Source organism: Pan troglodytes, chromosome X, assembly GCF_028858775.2.
Source record: "Pan troglodytes isolate AG18354 chromosome X, NHGRI_mPanTro3-v2.0_pri, whole genome shotgun sequence".
NCBI lineage: Eukaryota > Metazoa > Chordata > Mammalia > Primates > Hominidae > Pan > Pan troglodytes.
Window position 1 is genome coordinate 133087224 of NC_072421.2, and position 17433 is coordinate 133104656.

Here is a 17433-nt window from a genome sequence, read left to right on the forward strand (position 1 = left end):
CGGGCATGGTGGCGGGTGCCTGTAGTCCCAGCTACTCGGGAGGCTGAGGCAGGAGTATGGCGTGAACCTGGGAGGTGGAGCTTGCAGTGAGCCGAGACTGTGCCACTGCACTCCAGCCTGAGCGACAGAGCGAGACTCCGTCTCAAAAAAAGAAAAAAGAAAAAAGAAAATTAATTAATTTTCAAGAGTTTTTTAAAGTCAGATTTGTTCAGAAGCCTGGTGTGAAATTTTTTACTCTTCATAACTATTTATTTTTTATCTTTATATAAATTTCTATGTACATCAGTGTTATGACTAAATATTTCAAAAGAATCCATAATTAATTTAAATTACTTGATTATGTGTTAGCACATTTATTCTACATGGACTATATCAATTAAAAGTAAATATTTTTGTCAATTATGCTACAATTATTTAGAGAGTTAAGGCACCAAAGGTAAGTGATGTAATGTTCAAGAATGAAGTAAAATGCATGTGGAAATTCATCAGAATTACAGGATTCACTCAGTTATGAGAGTGACTAGAAGAAAGTATTGCAGCTACTGAAAATAAATGTTTTCCTGTCATTGACATTATTAGAATAGAGTTACCCTCAAATCCACTGAAAACTAAGGAAACTTTTTGAAATTGTGAGAAGAAATTGAAAGAGAGTGTTAGATATTTCAGAAACATGTTGACGTGAGTTTGAGCTAATGAAACAAAAGGGGTTTACTGGAAAGAATATGGACAAAACCAATAACAACATGCAGATTCTAATGTATTCATATAATGACTGGAGATTTTTTAAAATACGGGTGTGTGGCCGGGCACGATATCTCACACCTGTAATCCCAGCACTTTGGGGAACTGAGGTGGGAGGATCACTTGAGCCCAGGAGTATGCGACCAGCCTGGGCACCATGGCGAGACCACATCTCAGCAAAACATACAAAAATTAGCTGTGTGTGGTGGTGCACACCTGTAGCCCTAGCTACTCAGGAGGTCAGGAGGATTGTTTGAGCTCAGGAGATCGAGGCTGCAGTGAGCTGTGATCCCAATAGTGCACTGACTGGGCAACAAGTGAGGCCCTGTCTAAAAAAAAAAAAAAAAAAAAAAAAAAAGACATTTATTCCAAATAATATATGTCTTTATCTGGTTCTCTGTGAATAATTATTTTTAGCAGTAATATGACAGAATCAGATGCATGAAACTCAAAAAAGGGGGTTCACAGATTGGAAGAATTGAAATAGAATTTGGAAACATGAGAATTTCCTGTTCCAGCATAATGCTTTTCCAAAATGGAGGTGTATTATGGTACGTATATGCAGACTCATAGCTTAATAGATGATGGTTTGCAGAAGGTGATGAAATCAACAAAAGTGGTAGAATATTTTGGAGTGTTGTTGATGGCTGTTCTGAGACATTGGTTCTTGCTTTCTTAGTTTAAATGAATTTAAACAAGAGGCACATAGCAAAGGAAATGCAGCATAGAGTAATTTATTGCAAAGGAAAAAGAATATTTTGAAAGTTAGCTGCAGAATACACACTGAGAAACACAGAGAGGATTCAGGGCTGGCTGCTTGTAAGGATGAGACAGCATTCATTATTACTGGGGAAACTCTCTTTATGGGAGTCTTACATGATTATTCATGAGGAGGTGGGAAGATGTGTTACTAGCAAACATGTTCTGGGTGGTCCTCTGGGTATACATGCCCATCCATGCTCATTCATACATCACATGTCTCATTAGCATTTTAAATCTCCACCCAGGGGTGTGTTTTTTACTATTACAATAAGCAAAGGGTCAGTTTGAGGACAGGTGAAATCAAAGTGCACATGCTCTCTACAGAGGAAATTCCCTACTGAAGATAGCTTTGCTTGAATGAGCTTAACTACAATGTGAATGCTGAGGCTTATTGTGTTGGCTGTATGGTCCCCACGGTTGCTGCATGCCAAGGGCATGGTCACTTCCTTGACTACTTACCCTGCCTCAATTCCGCCTAAGAGATCTTAGGGCCTATAATCATATGGGAGGTTGAGGGGCTAGGTCATTTCTTCTGAAGCTGCTTCCTGCTGAGTGGGGCGCTGTCCCTGCCTAGCCTGGGCCCTAAAGTCTCTTCCTGCCTGATCTAACGCAGTATGAACAATGTTGTTCACGGGACTGGTGCACAAGACCTGAGATAGCTCATCAGGAGACCAAGGTTAAAAGCCTTGCAAAACCATCATGTGGACCTGAAATTGCTGTAAGCAAGAAAGTAAGAAATCAGCATTTTAAACAAAATTGGACCAAAAGTTAAAGCTTAAAATATATTAATGACTGGCAGTGTTAAAGGGAGCAAGGCAGACAATAGCTAATGCTTCCAAATTCCCATTGAATTTACTAATGTGTATTGACTGTTGGGGCTGATATCCCCATTCTGTGGGCCAGTGAGTTTGTCCCTGGAGATGTGTCAGGAGCCAGGCCAGTCTTATAATGGCCCAGATCTGTCATATCCCCAAATTTTGGTATTTATGCAATGTCAACAAGGTTTAGTTAAGTTTTTGTTTGTTTGTTTGTTTGTTTTTGTTTTGAGACAGTGTTTCACTCTTGTAGCCTAGGCTGGAATGCAATGGCACAAACTCGGTGCACTGCAATGTCTACCTCCTGGGTTTAAGCAATTCTCCTGCCTCAGCCTCCCGGGTAGCTGGGATTACAGGCATGCGCCACCACGCTCAGCTAATTTTGTATTTTTAGTAAAGATGGGGTTTCACCATGTTGGTCAGGCTGGTGTCGAACTCCTGACCTCAGGTGACCCACTTGCCTTGGCCTCCCAAAGTGTTGGGATTACAGGTGTGAGCCAAAGCTCCCAGGCCTCAGTTAAGTTTAATAGACTAACAGTATGGTTAATTAGTTCCCCAGCAGATAGGCCAGTCTCTCTAAAAGTCATTAGAGTGCAGCAGGCAAGTACCAAGAAATGAAGATGTTACTTATCTTCCAGATGGGCTTTATCTGGAATTGTGTTCTTGAATAGAAGTTTTAGAGCTCCTATGGGCTGGCAGGTGTAATTAGTAGCTTCCTCTGGTTCCTGTAAAGGTTTATTGCAAAGTTGAATTCTGATCATATGAGCCGGAGTTGCTATGTCTTGAAGCTTGACAGCCATTGGGGTGGTTGGTAGTACTTGCTAAGACCCTTCCATTTAGGAAGAAGCAGATCTGCCAGGGTGGGGGGCTTCCTTCCAAGTTTTTAATAGGTCCCAGTCTCCAGGCAGGACTTGCGGGATGTTTATCATTTGTCCAGGTGAGGGCAGCACTGTATTGCTATATTCCTGGATAGCCTGCTGTGCCAGGCTTAGATTTTTTATATTTATTTACTTATTTATTTATTTGGATAGCAGAGTGTCGCTCTATCACCCAGGATAGAATGCAGTGGTGCAATCTCGGCTCACTGCAATCTCCGCCTCTCAGATTCAAGAGATTCTCCTGCCTCAGCCACCTGAGTAGCTGTGATTACAAACCCACTACCTTGCCTGGCTCATTTTTGTATTTCGGGGGTTTTGCCATGTGGCCCAGGCCAGTTTCGATTTCCTGACCTCAAGTGATCCGCCCCCCGTGGTCTCCCAAAGTGATGACAGTACAGCCAGGAATCACCACGCCTGGTCCCTGGCTTAGATTTTGAATCTATTATATAGTAGACTGGGTTTCCAGTTTGATAAACAGGTCTAAGGTAAGGAAGGGTCTCCCAGAAGTCATCTCAAACGGACTAAGTTTTGTCTTTTCTTTGGGTGCCACTCGTATTCTCATGAGGGCTATAGGCAACAGAGTGTACCAAGACTCAGAAGTTTCCTGGCACAGTTTTGCCAGTGTCTGCCTTAAAGTTTGATTAGTCCTATTAACCTTGCTGGAGGATTGTGGCCTCCATGAGGAGTGGAGATGAAATTTAATTTCCAAAGCTTGGGCTATCTATTAGGTTATAGTTGCAGGAAAACAGGGTCTTTTGTTGCTTTGCAAGGAGCAGAGGAGGCCAAATCCTGGTATGATCACTTTTGGCAGTGCCTTGGCCACTTCTGTAACTTTCTCTGTTCTGGTGGGGAAAGCTTCTACCCATTCCAGAATGGTGTCTACAAAAACTAAAAGGTATTAAAAAACCTGAAAGGTGGGTATTTGGGTGCAGTGAATTTGCCAGTAGTCACCAGGATAGGTTCCTCGCCACTGGACTGAGGTTAATAAAGCAGGAGACCCTTGTTTTTTTGTTGTTGTTGTTTGCTTGTTTATTTTTCCAGAGACGGAGTTTCGCTTTGTCGCCCAGGCTGGAGTGCAATGGCGCGATCTCGGCTCACTGCAATCCCCGCCTCCCTGGGTTCAAGCGATTCTCCTGCCTCAGCTTCCTGAGTAGCTGGGATTACAGGCATGTGCCATCAAGCCCCGCTAACTTTTGTATTTTTAGTAGAGACAGAGTTTCGCCATGTTGGCCAGGCTGGTCTCAAACTCCTGACCTCGTGATCCTCCCTCCTCGGACTCCCAAAGTGTGGGGATTTCAGGCGTAAGCCACCGCACCTGGCCGTTGTTTTTTTGTTGTTCATTTTCCCCCAAGGTAATTTTGACAGCAAAGTTCACAGGCCAGAGTGACCTTTTTTATTGTGGTTGCCAGGCCTTTACCTGTAAAGTCATGGTCCATCCAGGTGGTCATAGCATCCTGCCCATATGGATGGAATTATGTAAATTTTTGACAATTTATCGTGATGGGACTGAGGAAGCAAGAGCTTTTGGCCTATGAGCCACCAACCCTCAGGTGTTAGGCTCCCCTGATTTTCTTTAGCCCATGCTATTTCTTCCATAGTATAGGACGGATTATACCAAGAGAATGGGATGGGCATGGTGTCTCATGCCTGTTATCCAGCATTTTGGGCTGCCAAGGCAGGCAGACCAGTTGAGGCCAGGAGTTCGAGATCAGCCTGGATAACATGGCAAACCCCTTCTCTACTGAAAGTACAAAAATTAGCGGCATGATGGCATGTGCCTGTATTCCCAGCTACTAGTGTGGCTGAGGCAGGAGAATTGCTTGAGCCCAGGAGGGTGCAGTGAGTTGAAATCAGGCCACTGCACTTCAGCCTGGGTGACAGAGTGAGACTCAGTCTCAAAAAAATAAAAAATAAAATAAAATGAAGAGAATGGGCAGAGAGGAATAAGGCCAGCTGGGCTACAGCTTCCATAGTCGCCATCCTGTCTTCCCTGCCAGCCCTTGCATTGTCCGATGAGACTGAGGAGTTTCCTTCTTGATGTCTCTGATCCTTTTTCTTTTTTGATATCTTTGATCCTCTTGCTTAAGATCATGCACAGCCTCTAAAAGCTGCAGTATTTCTGTTCCATGTTCAATGGGGGAATCCCTTGCATTTAAAGACCCCATTCTTTATAGATAGCAGCATGTGTATGAAGGACAATGCAGGCATCCTTGGAGTCAATGTATATGTTAGTGTTTTTCCCTGATCTAGAGCCAGGACCCTGGCCAGGACAATTTTTGTGGCAAGGACAATCTGCTTTTTGTGCTGAGGCACTAGGTGGCAGTGCCTGGGCCTTTGTTATTTGGTGCACACTAACCACAGTGTATCCTGCCCTTCTTTTTCCATTTTCCATAAAATTACTGGCATCAGTGAACCTTTCATTATCAGGATTCTTGAAAGATGTATCTCTGAGATCTATTCTATCTAAATAGACCTGGTCTATGGTTTTAATACAGGAATGAGTTAGGTTCTCTGAGGAATTGACTGGCATGAGCAGAGCTGGATTGAGGGTGCCACAAGTTTTTATAGTAACCTTGGGGAGTCCAGGAGGAGAGCCTGATGTTTGGTGAGTCTTCCTCTTGAGAGCCAACAGTGGCTCTTTATTTCTAAAACTCCCTGCACTTGACGCAGAATGAGGACCTCTAAAGTGTGTCTAAAAGTCAGCTTTAGGGCTTCCTCCACCAGAATGGCAGTGGCTGTGACTGCCCTAAGGCAACCAGGCCATCCACAGGCCACAAAGTCCATGTGCTTTAAATGTAGTCAGCTGGATGAGGTGGTTCTCCCAGTTTTTGGCAGGGACTCCCTGTTTCTCTGCCACATATAAGGTGCATAGATTTTCCAAGTCATGAATTTCCAGGGCAGGAGCCTCAATAAGGGCCTTTTTTTATGTCTTGAAATGCCCTGGTTTGTTCTCTTTGCCATCGCAGGGCTCAGCGTCAGGCCATTTAATGGCCTCATATAGAGGATGAGCCATTAGCCCAAATCTCAGAATCCAGATTCTACAGAACTCAGACGTTTCAAAAAAAGTTTAGAGTTGTCTCCTGGTTTGGGGACCAAGCAGCTCCGTTATGGCTGGTTTTCTTTCCCCTGAGAGCTTCCTTGTTCCAGGGGTTATAATGTCCCCTAAGTAAGTTACTCTCTGTTTGGTTAATTGTGCCCCCTTTTTTTTGAAACCTTATATCTGCTTGCTCCAAGCAAATTTAAGACTGTAATGGTATTCCTGTCAGGTGTTTCCTGGGTTGGATTACATATTCAGTTGTTACCTAAATACTGTAGGAGGCTGCCTTAACTAAGTTGTAATTCTCAAAGATCTTTGCCTGGGGCTAGTGCAAACAGGTGAGGGCTATCTTGAAAGCCCTGGGGCAATACTATTCATGGGCGTTTCCTATATTTGTCCATTCAAAGGCAAATAGAAACTGAAAGGACAAGTGCACTGGGATACAAACAGATGGCATCTTTAAGGTCTAGTACACTACAACATTGGCAATGTCTTGGAATTTGGTTAACAAGGTATAGGTATTAGCTACTAAGGGATGAAGAGGGTTCCTGCCTCGTTTATGATTCTCATGTCTTGTGCCATTTGATATTCTCCATTTTGTTTTATGACTAGCAGAATAGGAGTATTACAAGGTGATTGGAAGGACACTAGTAAGCCACGTTGTAAGAATTTAGAAATTAAGGGCTTCAATCTTTTTTTAGCTTCTAACTTTAGGGGATATTGGTTTTCATTGGGGTACCTATTGGGGTCCTGTATTTTAATGACCACGGGTTCAGCCCAAAGGGCTCTTCTGAGTACCCTGTCATCCCAGATGGCAAGTTTTACTTGTTCTAAGATTGATATAGGGAGGTGATCTGTTGGCCCTGCAGTGAGGACCATTTGGGAGGGACTGGTGCCTTTCAGTGATATGATGCCTTCCATGATATTTAATAAATCGCTCTCTAAGAGCAGGGTAGGACACTCAGGAATAAGCAACAAGAAGTGTTACTTAACTGATCTCTTTAGTGACATGTGAGTAAGGAAGTAAAATATTAAGAACGGGGTTTCCTATTGACCCCAGCTATGGTACAATTTTGAAGGTCACTGACCCAACTGAGAAGTTAATACAGAGTAGGAGTCCCCGGTATTGATTTTAAAAATCAGTATTCTTACCTACCATGTCATGGGTCAGCCAGGGTTCCAGATTGGTGACTGGAATGTCCTTTTCAATGGGGGCTGTCTGGATCCCTTAGCCTCCTCCGTCTTGAGTTAGTGCCATCTTGAAGGAGGATGTCCCCTTTCCCCTTCAGGGCTCAGGAAAATCCATTCCCCAGTGGCTATCCTGTTTACAGACTGGGCATGGCCCAGGGGCAGTTGGGTGCACCCTCTTTCCTGGTGCTCTGATTGTTTGCATTTAAAGCAGGCTCCTTGATTGTTTGTTGACCGGCTTCCAAGCTTCAAGGTTCCTGGGGGTGACTTGAGGTTCCAAGACACTACTGACAGAAACAGCTATCTTTTTAGACTGGGCTGTATCTCACCAGTTCTTGCGCTGGAGTCTGCCTTCCTCTTCAGCCAGATTCCTATTACGAAACACTCCAAAAGCCATTTCTAATAGTTGAGGTATAGGTGTTTATGGCCCTTACTGTAATTTCTATAGTTTTCTCCTGATATCTGGAGTAGACTGGCCAATTAAGTTTTGTCCTGGTAACACTTGGCATTCAGCAGATGTAGGGTCTATGTTGGTATACTTTTGGAAGTCTCCTTTAAGCTCCCCTGAAAGAAGGCAGGGTTTACATGTTTTCTCTGTGGGACTACTTTGACTTTCTCTTAAGAAACAGATTTTTTAACACATTGTCTGATCCCTGCCAGGAGGCATTGCACCATGTAGTCCATCCCTATTCTTTATTCCTCCAGATAAAGGAGGAATTCCAATGTTGTAATTCCAATGTGGGTCCTGGGAGAGATCAGCAGTAGCTGCCACTTCATGGGTGGCAGGCTGGTCAGCTGCCCTGCTATCTATGTATCCCTGACTGGCTAGCCAGATTCTCTATTGTTCCTGTGGAGTACAGCAATAAAAAGGACAACTTGTATACCTTTCCAAGTTAAGTCAAAGGCCAAAGTTAGAGCCTTGCATGCGTTGGTAAATGCACTGGGTTCTTCTGAGAAGTATCTGCGGTTTTGCTTTTACTGGATTAGATCACTCATTAAGAATGGAACATGTATTCTAATGGTCCCTTCTCTATTTGGACTTCCCATAAAGGGAGCAGATTCTCTGGCCCTGTATGGTATGAAATCCCACTGCGAGTTATTCCAGCTAGGCTAGTCTGCAACGCACAAGGCGAAGGAGCATAAAGAGGAGCATAAACAGGAAGTGAAATGGGATTATATTCCACAGAAGACTCTGGTAGTGCAGGGGTGCTGGGGACTCAGAAGGAAGTGAGGGTCCCTGACAGCCACTATCTGGAGCCATCTTTGTGTCATGGGGCCTGGGTTCCCTTCCCTTAATAAAAGAGGATCTTCTAATGCATCTGTGTGGCTTCCTTGCTTACTGGGTTTCAGCCCACAGGTGCCACATAGAGCTGGGTTTTCTTATAAGGCCACAAAAGCCTCCACATAAGGTACTTCAGGGCACTTTCCCTGATTTGTACAGAAAAGATCTAGCTGTAGGATGGTAATAAAGTTCACATTTCCATTTTCTGGCCATTTTTCATTGTTAGCTGACTTTTTCCCAGGCTAAACAGTGTTACAAAAGAAGATAAGGGTTTTTTTTCTTTTTTAGCTCATCTCACCCAAATTATTCCAGTTTTAAAATATACATCCCAGGGGTGTTGCATTGAGAGTATTGGAGATGGCTCCCGTGGTGCCAAGAGAATCCTGCAATGACAGACACATATACAAAAGACCAGGAGGTCATGGCTGTCCCTATTAGCCAAGGGGGACCACGATGCAATACAGGGCATCTGCTTGAATTCCCACAAACCGAGACCCTAGGAGGTCACGGGTGTTTGCCGTGCACCATCCTAGGTCTCACCAGAACTGGATATCTACAGCCTTGACCAAGGTGGCCATCACTGCCAGCTGGGGGGCCCAGATGTCTCACTGACAAGACTTTCCCTACTTCACTGGTTTGCCATTCGTTATGCCCAATTATAATAACTGGAATGCCTGGATGCAATCCCTGGGACCAGGCATCTGCTTGACTGCACATCTTTTTTTCAGCATAGAAAGTTTGTTAAAGGACAATCTGAAGTTGTATGAAAATGAACAAAGTCTGGAGGGATAGGGATTCTTAATGTGGCCCTCAAAACTCTGTTTTGTAAACAGAAAATCAGATTAGAAAATAAATCACAATAGCCACTAAGTGGCAGTCAAGTATTGCCAGAGTGACAACAAACGCGCTGAGTCTGAAATGTGGCCAGAAAGAAGTGAAACTAAGCAGCAAAATAGCCTGAATATTGAATATTGAGAGAAATCCACATGGCTAGTATAATTATGAATAGTACAGAAGTAGCAACAAAAAGGGCAGCTGAGAGAGACAGAGACAAGAGGACTGCTTGAGACCAGGAGTTCAAGATCAGCCTGGGCAAAATAGAAAGACCCCATCTCTACAAAAAATTTAAAAAGTATAATAATAAAATAAAATAAAGGAAAATGGACAAAATGGGAAACAGTTATTTTGGCAGAGGAAAGAGCAACTACAAAGGGCCAGCAGTAGACATATGCCTGTCATGTCTGAGGAACGGCATAGAAGCTGGATTGCCTTCAGCACAGGGATGGATGGGAGGGGGACAGGTGGGTGACAATAAGTGAGGTTGGGAATATGAAGCAGGGGCCTCACCATGCAAAGCTCTTCCAACTGCCCCTTCTGTGATTGCATCCTTAGTCCTTCTTGGTTGAAAAGTCTAAGAATATGGTTTGGGTTTTTGTTTTTTGCCCTCCATCCACAATATCCACCCTGCCCATTGTGGAGTTGGGGCTGGCCAAGGAAGAAGCCCATGATTCCTCCAGTTCCTCCAGCAGCTACAGCCTGGGATTGCTCTTGCTGCCAACTTGCTAGCTGATGCACAGGGGATGAGCCCTCAGCCTGTGTTCACAGAATTCCTTAAAGCCCTTTTCCCTAGACATGGCCCAGCTTCGTGGGACTGCACTGCTACTCAGTTTCCTTGAAAAGCACTCCTGGACCCTGTAAAACCTGGAGTCTACAGAACATTCCATTCCATATATTTTTCCAAATTCTGCAACTTATAAAACCTTGCACATATTTTTCCATAGAAGGCCGAAACCTCCTCTTTATATCTCCTTTTCTTCCCTGTTTCTTAAAGAGATTGCCCAAGGGGCACCAACTGGATTAGATTCTTCCAGTAAGCCTGCTTGTTGGGCTCTAGGCTCTCCCCTTGGAAACTGCAACATCGAGGCTCCAGGACCTGCTAGCAAGCTCTGGCCTTGTAGATGACAGATTCCGGTGTCCCAGGAGCACCAGTCCATCCTAAGTCCTTCCTTCACAGTTCAGAGAAAACCCACAGTGGCTAACCTGAGTTCTGATGCAGGCACTAGTTCTTTGGGTTCAAACGTAGTTTTGTACAACACACTACTGGCTGCACAGCAGACATTGGGAAAAGGCAAATATCTATATTCCCCTTTTTACATTTCCTTGGGCATGACTTTTACTAATCTCTCTCACAAGACTTGCAGAGCACTTGGAACTTTCTCAAATGGAAAGATCTCTGCATACATAATTTTACGTTCTGTAACAACTTATTCAGAAACTTCTTCATTCTGGTTCTGAGACTAACGCATTACATACGTTGGATATCCCACTTGTGAAAGTCAGCTTTAAGCAGAACATCAAGTATATTTGTGGACTGCCTACACATCAGTGGGCAAAACCTTGTGGGAACCATGCTTTTCCACCATCAGAGAAGACCTACTTTAAAGCAAAAGCTCTTTTGAGAATCATCAGGTTGTGTCTGGCATGGCAGCCTGGGCAGGGACATTATACCACAGGTTATTGTCATTCCCCCCTCACCAAGTCTCCTAAAAGCATCTGCTGGCTCTGGTGGCCCTGTCTGGTTGTCCTCAACCGTCAAGATTTGGATTTACCATTTACTGACAGTGCGACTTGGGTCATCACCTCATCTTCTTTGGCCTGAACTTCCTCACCAGTAAAATGGGGTGAGTAACTTCTACTCCATGGAATCCTCAGGAGGAGTGAAAGAGGTATAACATTCCGAGTGTCTGTACCATGGCTGGGCATAGTTGGCACTCAGAAAATTTGTGGGCTAACGATGAGGGCAAAGATGAATGATACTAGCAGGGCTCATCAGTGCTGCGTGACAACTACAGAGAGACAGACTCTGATGACCCCTAACCCCCAGGAGAAACTGAAAAGGTACAGAGATGTCCGCCATGGAGTGCAGCCTGTGGACAGGGCAACAGGCACTTTGGAGGCAGGAAGACAGCCCGATTTAAGATGCTTGACTTGAGCTTTAAGCAGAATCTGCACTGTTTAGTGTGAATTGATTTTTCTGAGTATCTCCGTTGGAAAAGAGACTACTGTTCTAGATGTAGGTTTTCAAAAGTAAGGACATCCCTTTTTATACAGGCTCCCTGTTGCAGTAATATAAAGCATCTGCCAAGGGACACTTAGCCTTCTGTTACAGTCTCTTGAACCTGGTTCAGAGGTGCATCATACTTTAAGGTGAAAGGAGTTTTTGCCATGGACTTCTTCACTTGGCAACACAAAATCTTCACACTTTTCAGTTTGTGGATTTCAGTTTAGTAAGAAATCTAGCCACCCTTTTGTGTAGTAGACTCACATTGCTGTAGAGATCTTAGAGCATGGGCAGTGGAATTAGAAACACCTGGGTTTAAATCTGGGTTCAGCTGCCAGCCAGTTGTCTGACCTTGGGCAAATGACTTAATCTCTCAAGGCTCAATCTCCTCAGGGGTTAAGTAGAAACCATAGCTCCTATCTCAAAAGGTTGTGTGGGGATTGAAGGTGAGCATGAATGTAAGAAGTCATAGGCAATGCCCAGCATGTTTTCATTGCTCATGAGATGTCCTCCCTGGGTTGGTATGGCATATAGGAAATGGTTATGGCCAAGTACCTAATAGTCGTTGCAGCTCTTGGGCAGAGCGAAGTTCAGGATGGGTCATTTGCTGATTTTCAGTGATCTGTTCTGGGGTAAACAGAGTGAAGTCTAGCCCGGAAGGCCAGCAATAAGCTGAGTGAGGGTAATTTGGCCCTGACAGGAGGGAGCTTCCTAGGAGTACTCAGAGCTCAGAGGCTGTGGCAGAGGCAGAAGCAGAAGATGGGAGCCAAGCCTTCCTTCTCCTGAGAGACCCTATAAGAGATGAGTGAGTGGAGAAAGTTCTGGAACCAGGGTCATGTGATGAGTAGAACAGGATGGGAGGCTGTGTGTCAGGAGGAGCCTAAAGCTGGAGTGTATGGTGAGGCTGCACTGGACAAGTGGAAAGTGCTTTGGGTTCAAGACAGAGCTGGAGATGAGGTGCTGCTACAGGTATGCACTTACGTGCCTATGACCTGGCACTAGTTACTTAACCTCTCTGAGTTTCCATATCCTCTTCTGTAAACAGAGGATGATAACAGCAGCTATTCTCTAGGATTGTGGTGAATAGTAAAAAAAAAAATCTGTAATTCATTTATTCAATATTGACTAAAAACTCTCTGAGTGCCAGGTACTTATCTAGGCATGAAAAAAAACAGTGAACTAAACTGTTCTCATGAATCTTACATTCCAGCTGAGGGCAAATGCACTAAAGAAAGAGAGCAACTATGGAATATGTTATTGGCCAAAAGCAGAAATCAGGTGGAGAGATGGAACATGAGTGGATGGTACTTTGAACCTGGTAGTCAAGGAAGGTCTCTCTGAGGAAGAGACATCTAACTTTAGTCAAGTGTAAAGGGCCTTGTGCATTTAGATTTGCTCTGAAGGGCTCAGCTTCTGCAGAGTTCCCTCTCCTCCAAGGTCAGAGAAAAAGGAGGGACACGGATTTTAGTAAGTCTTCCTTCAAAACCCTGTAAGACTAAAGTTTCCACCAGCCCCAAACTAGAGGGTACATGGGTGTGACCCATTAGTAGGCGTAAAATTTACCTTAACAACTACTGATTTTTTTAATGCTGATAGGCAGAAACCTAGAGACTTTGTGTGCAAATAGTTCTTGAGGGTGGGGTATGAGGTGGAAGAAAAATTAATTTGATTCACACCAAACTTATTGCTATATAGTCATTAAGCCAAGGGTCATTAAGCCAAGGCTCTGGATTCAGTGTTTCTCTTTGAGAGGATAAGGATGGCTCTAGCAGTTTGCTTGGTTGGTTAGCTAAAATGAGAAACCGAATGTTGACTATCGTCAATTAAGGAGAAGTTCAAGAACTTCCTTGATATACTCCAAAGGCTTAAGGACATTGGAATGTGAGAGTGACTTTATCCTGGAAGAACTGCTCAGCCACGCTGGATGTCCAGATGATGTGACTTTCACCAAGGCTGCAAGAAATTACTTGGTAAGGGGAGCCCAAAAATCTGTGAGGAGATTGTGGTGGCTCTCTTCTTTAATCAGACATTACTGCAGGCTTGCCCTTGAGGAAAGATCATGCTGCACTACCAAATAACAATGCTGTTAATCGTTGTCCCCACCTTCCCCAACAGACCTGTGGCCAATTATTAGTGTGGCAGGTCATGGTGGAGAAGTAAATAATCAGAATTCTCAGGAATTACTTGATAATGGCTCTGAACTGGTGCTAATTCCAGGATACCCAAAATGTCACTATGCTCTTCTAATAAGAGTTGTGGTTTCTGGTAATCATGTGATTTTACATCAGGTAATCCATGTGGTTTTACATCAGGTCCAACGTACAGTGGACTAAGTTGGTCCATGAATCCACCCTCTGGTTGTTTCCCAGTTTCAGAATGCATAGTTGGGATCATGCTCAGTGACTGGCAGAATCCCCACATTGGTTCTATGACCCGCAAAGTGAGGGCTACTATGATGGAAAGGCCAAGTAGAAGCCACTAGAACTGCCACAATTATAAAAACTATAATCCACAAGCAACACTACTTTCCTGGAGGGACTGCAATAATTGGTGGTAACACCAAGCATTTGAAGGACACAGGTTGGTGTGATTCTTCAGCCATCCCTTTCAACTGAGCTATATGTCCTGTGCAGAAATATATGGATTTTTGGCCAGGCACAGTGGCTCATGCCTGTAATCCCACGACTTTGGGAAGCCGAGGCGGGCGGATCACTTGAGGTCAGGAGTTCGAGACCAGCCTGCAGTTTTCTAGAAATTATTTCCTGAAGCAGGAGAGGGTATCAGGTGGCGATCTGAAAACACTCAAATTGAGCTCACGAAAGAAGGTACAACCAAACCACCTTCTTCCCTTGATGACACTATGCATGCATATGAAAATCAAGTAGGACAATCCAACTTATAAGCAAACATACACAGATCCCTGGTACTCATGGCTGGAATGCCACGTGCTGCCATGTTAATGTGCCCTGGTGGAAAAGCTAACAAGACGTTATTAAGTTATGGTTGGTCATTTTCCATCCTCTCGTCACAGACATTATCAGTGACGGTGGCATCTGGAAACCAAATGTAGAGGTGGAGCTGTGAAGTAAGTGCATTATTTCAACCCCACAGGTATATTCGTCTGATACTCAGCTTCTAAGAAATTATTGCACGAAGCAGGAGGACATGACAGGTGGCGATCTGAGACTCCTCAAATTGATCTCAAGAAAGATAATACAACAAAACTACCTTCTCCCCTTCATGACACTATGCACACATATGGAAACCAAGTAGGACAATCCAACTAAAAAGCAAACATACACAGATCTCTGGTATTCATGGCCAGAATACCAGCTCATGGTGCAACAGTTGAGAAGACGTTATCTAGTTGGCATTGGCCATTTTCCATCTCCTCTTTATGGACATTGTGAGTGATGGTAGCATCTGAAAACCAAGTGAAGAGGTCGAGCTGTGAGATAAGTGTATTATGGTAACCCCATAGGTATATCTCTCTAATGCTCAATTTCTAGGAAATTCTCTCATAAAGCAGGAGGATATACCAAGTGGTGATCTGAGACCCCTCAAATTGAGGCCAGGAAAGATAATACACCAAAACCACCTTCTTCCTCACTTGTCCTTCTTCCCTATGAATGCATATGGAAACCAAGTGGAACAGTACAAATAATAAATAAACATACACAGATCCCTGGTACTCATGGATGGAATACCAGTTGCTTCCATATTAATGAGCCCTGGTAGAACATTTGATAAGATGTTTTGAGGTGCTGGTTGGCCGTTTTCCATCTTCTCTTCATGGACATTGTGAGTGAAGGTAGCATCTAGAAACCAAATGAACAGGTTGGGCTGTGAGAAAAGTGCATTATGTCAACCTCACAGGTATATCCCTCTCATGCTCAGTTTCTAGGAAATTATCACATAAAGCAGGAGGAAATACCAGGTGATGATCAGAGACCACACAAATTGAGCTCGCGAAAGACAATACAATGAAATCACATTCTTTTATTTATGACACTGCATGCATATGAAAACCAAATAGGATAGTAGAACTAGAAAAGAAACATTAGGATAGTACAACTAGTAAACCAACATACGCCTATCCCTGGTACTCATGGGTGGAATACCACCTCCTGCCAAATTAACAAGCCCTGATGTAACAGTTGACAAGACATTATCAGGTTCTGGTTAGCCATTATTTATATTCTCTTCATGGACTTTGTGAGTGACTGCAGTATCTGGAAAGAAAATGAAGTGGTTGGGCTATGAGGTAATCGCATTATGTCAACCACACAGGCTTACCCTTCTGATGCTCAGTATCTAGGAAATTATCTCATAAAGAAGGAGGATACAACAAGTGTCAATCTGAGAACCCTAAAATTGAGGCCAGAAAAGGTAATACAACAAAACTGCCTTCTCTCATGACCCTATGCATGCATATGGAAACCAAGTAGGACAGTACAAGTGAACGAACTTACACTGATCCCTGGTACTCATGAATGAAACACCAGCTGCTGCCATATTAGTAAGTGCTGGTGGAACAGTTGCGATGACATTATCGGGTGCTGGTTGGCCATTTTTTGTCTTCTCTTCATGGACATTGTGAGTGACAGTAGCATCTGGAAACAAAATGAAGAGGTTAATTTTTAGTTAAGAACATTATGTGAAGCCCACAGGTATATCCCTTTTATGCTCAGTTTCTAGAAAACTATTTCATAAATCTGGAGAGGATATGTCAGGTGGTGATCTGAGAACACTAAAATTGAGCTCATGAAAGATAACAACGTGTCTCCCATGCAAGACATGAGGCATGCATATGAAAATCAAGTAGGACAGTTCAAATTACAAGCAAACATACACTGATCCCTGGTACTCATGGCTGGAATACCAGCTGTTGCCAAATAACTAAGCCGTAGTGGAAGAGTTGACATGACATTATTAGGTTGTGGTTGGTTATTTTCCATCCTCTCTTCACAGACATTGTGAGTGACAGTAGCATCTGGAAACTAAATGAAAAGGTTGAGCTGTGAGGTAAGTATATTACGTCAACCTTACAGGTATATCCCTCTGATGCTCAGGGTCTAGGAAATTATCCCATAAAGTAGGAGGATACACCAGTTGATGATCTGAGACACCTCAAATTGAGCTCACAAAAAAGAATACCACAAAACCACCTCCTTCCCTTTATGACACTATGCATTCATATGGAAATCAACTAGGACAGAACAACTAGTAAACAAAATACACTGATATCTGGTACTCATGCCCGGAATACTGACTGCTGCCAAATAAATAACCACTGGTCGAACAATTGACAGTACGTATTAGGTTGCAGTTTGTCATTTTCCATCTTCTATTCACAGACATTGTAAGTGACAGTAGAACCTGGAAACCAAATGAAGAGGTTGAGCTGTGAGGAAGCACATTATGTCAGTCCCACAGGTATATCCCTCTGGTGCTCAGCTTCTATTATATTATTGCAAAAAGCAGAAGGACATGACAGGAGGTGATCTCAGATGCATCAAATTGAGCTCAAGAAAGATTATACAACAAAACTTCCTTTCCCCTTCATGACAATATGCAGGCATATGGAAACCAAGCAGGACAATTCGACTTATAAGCGAACACACACAGATCATTGGTGCTCATGGCTGGAATACCAGCTCCTGTCATAT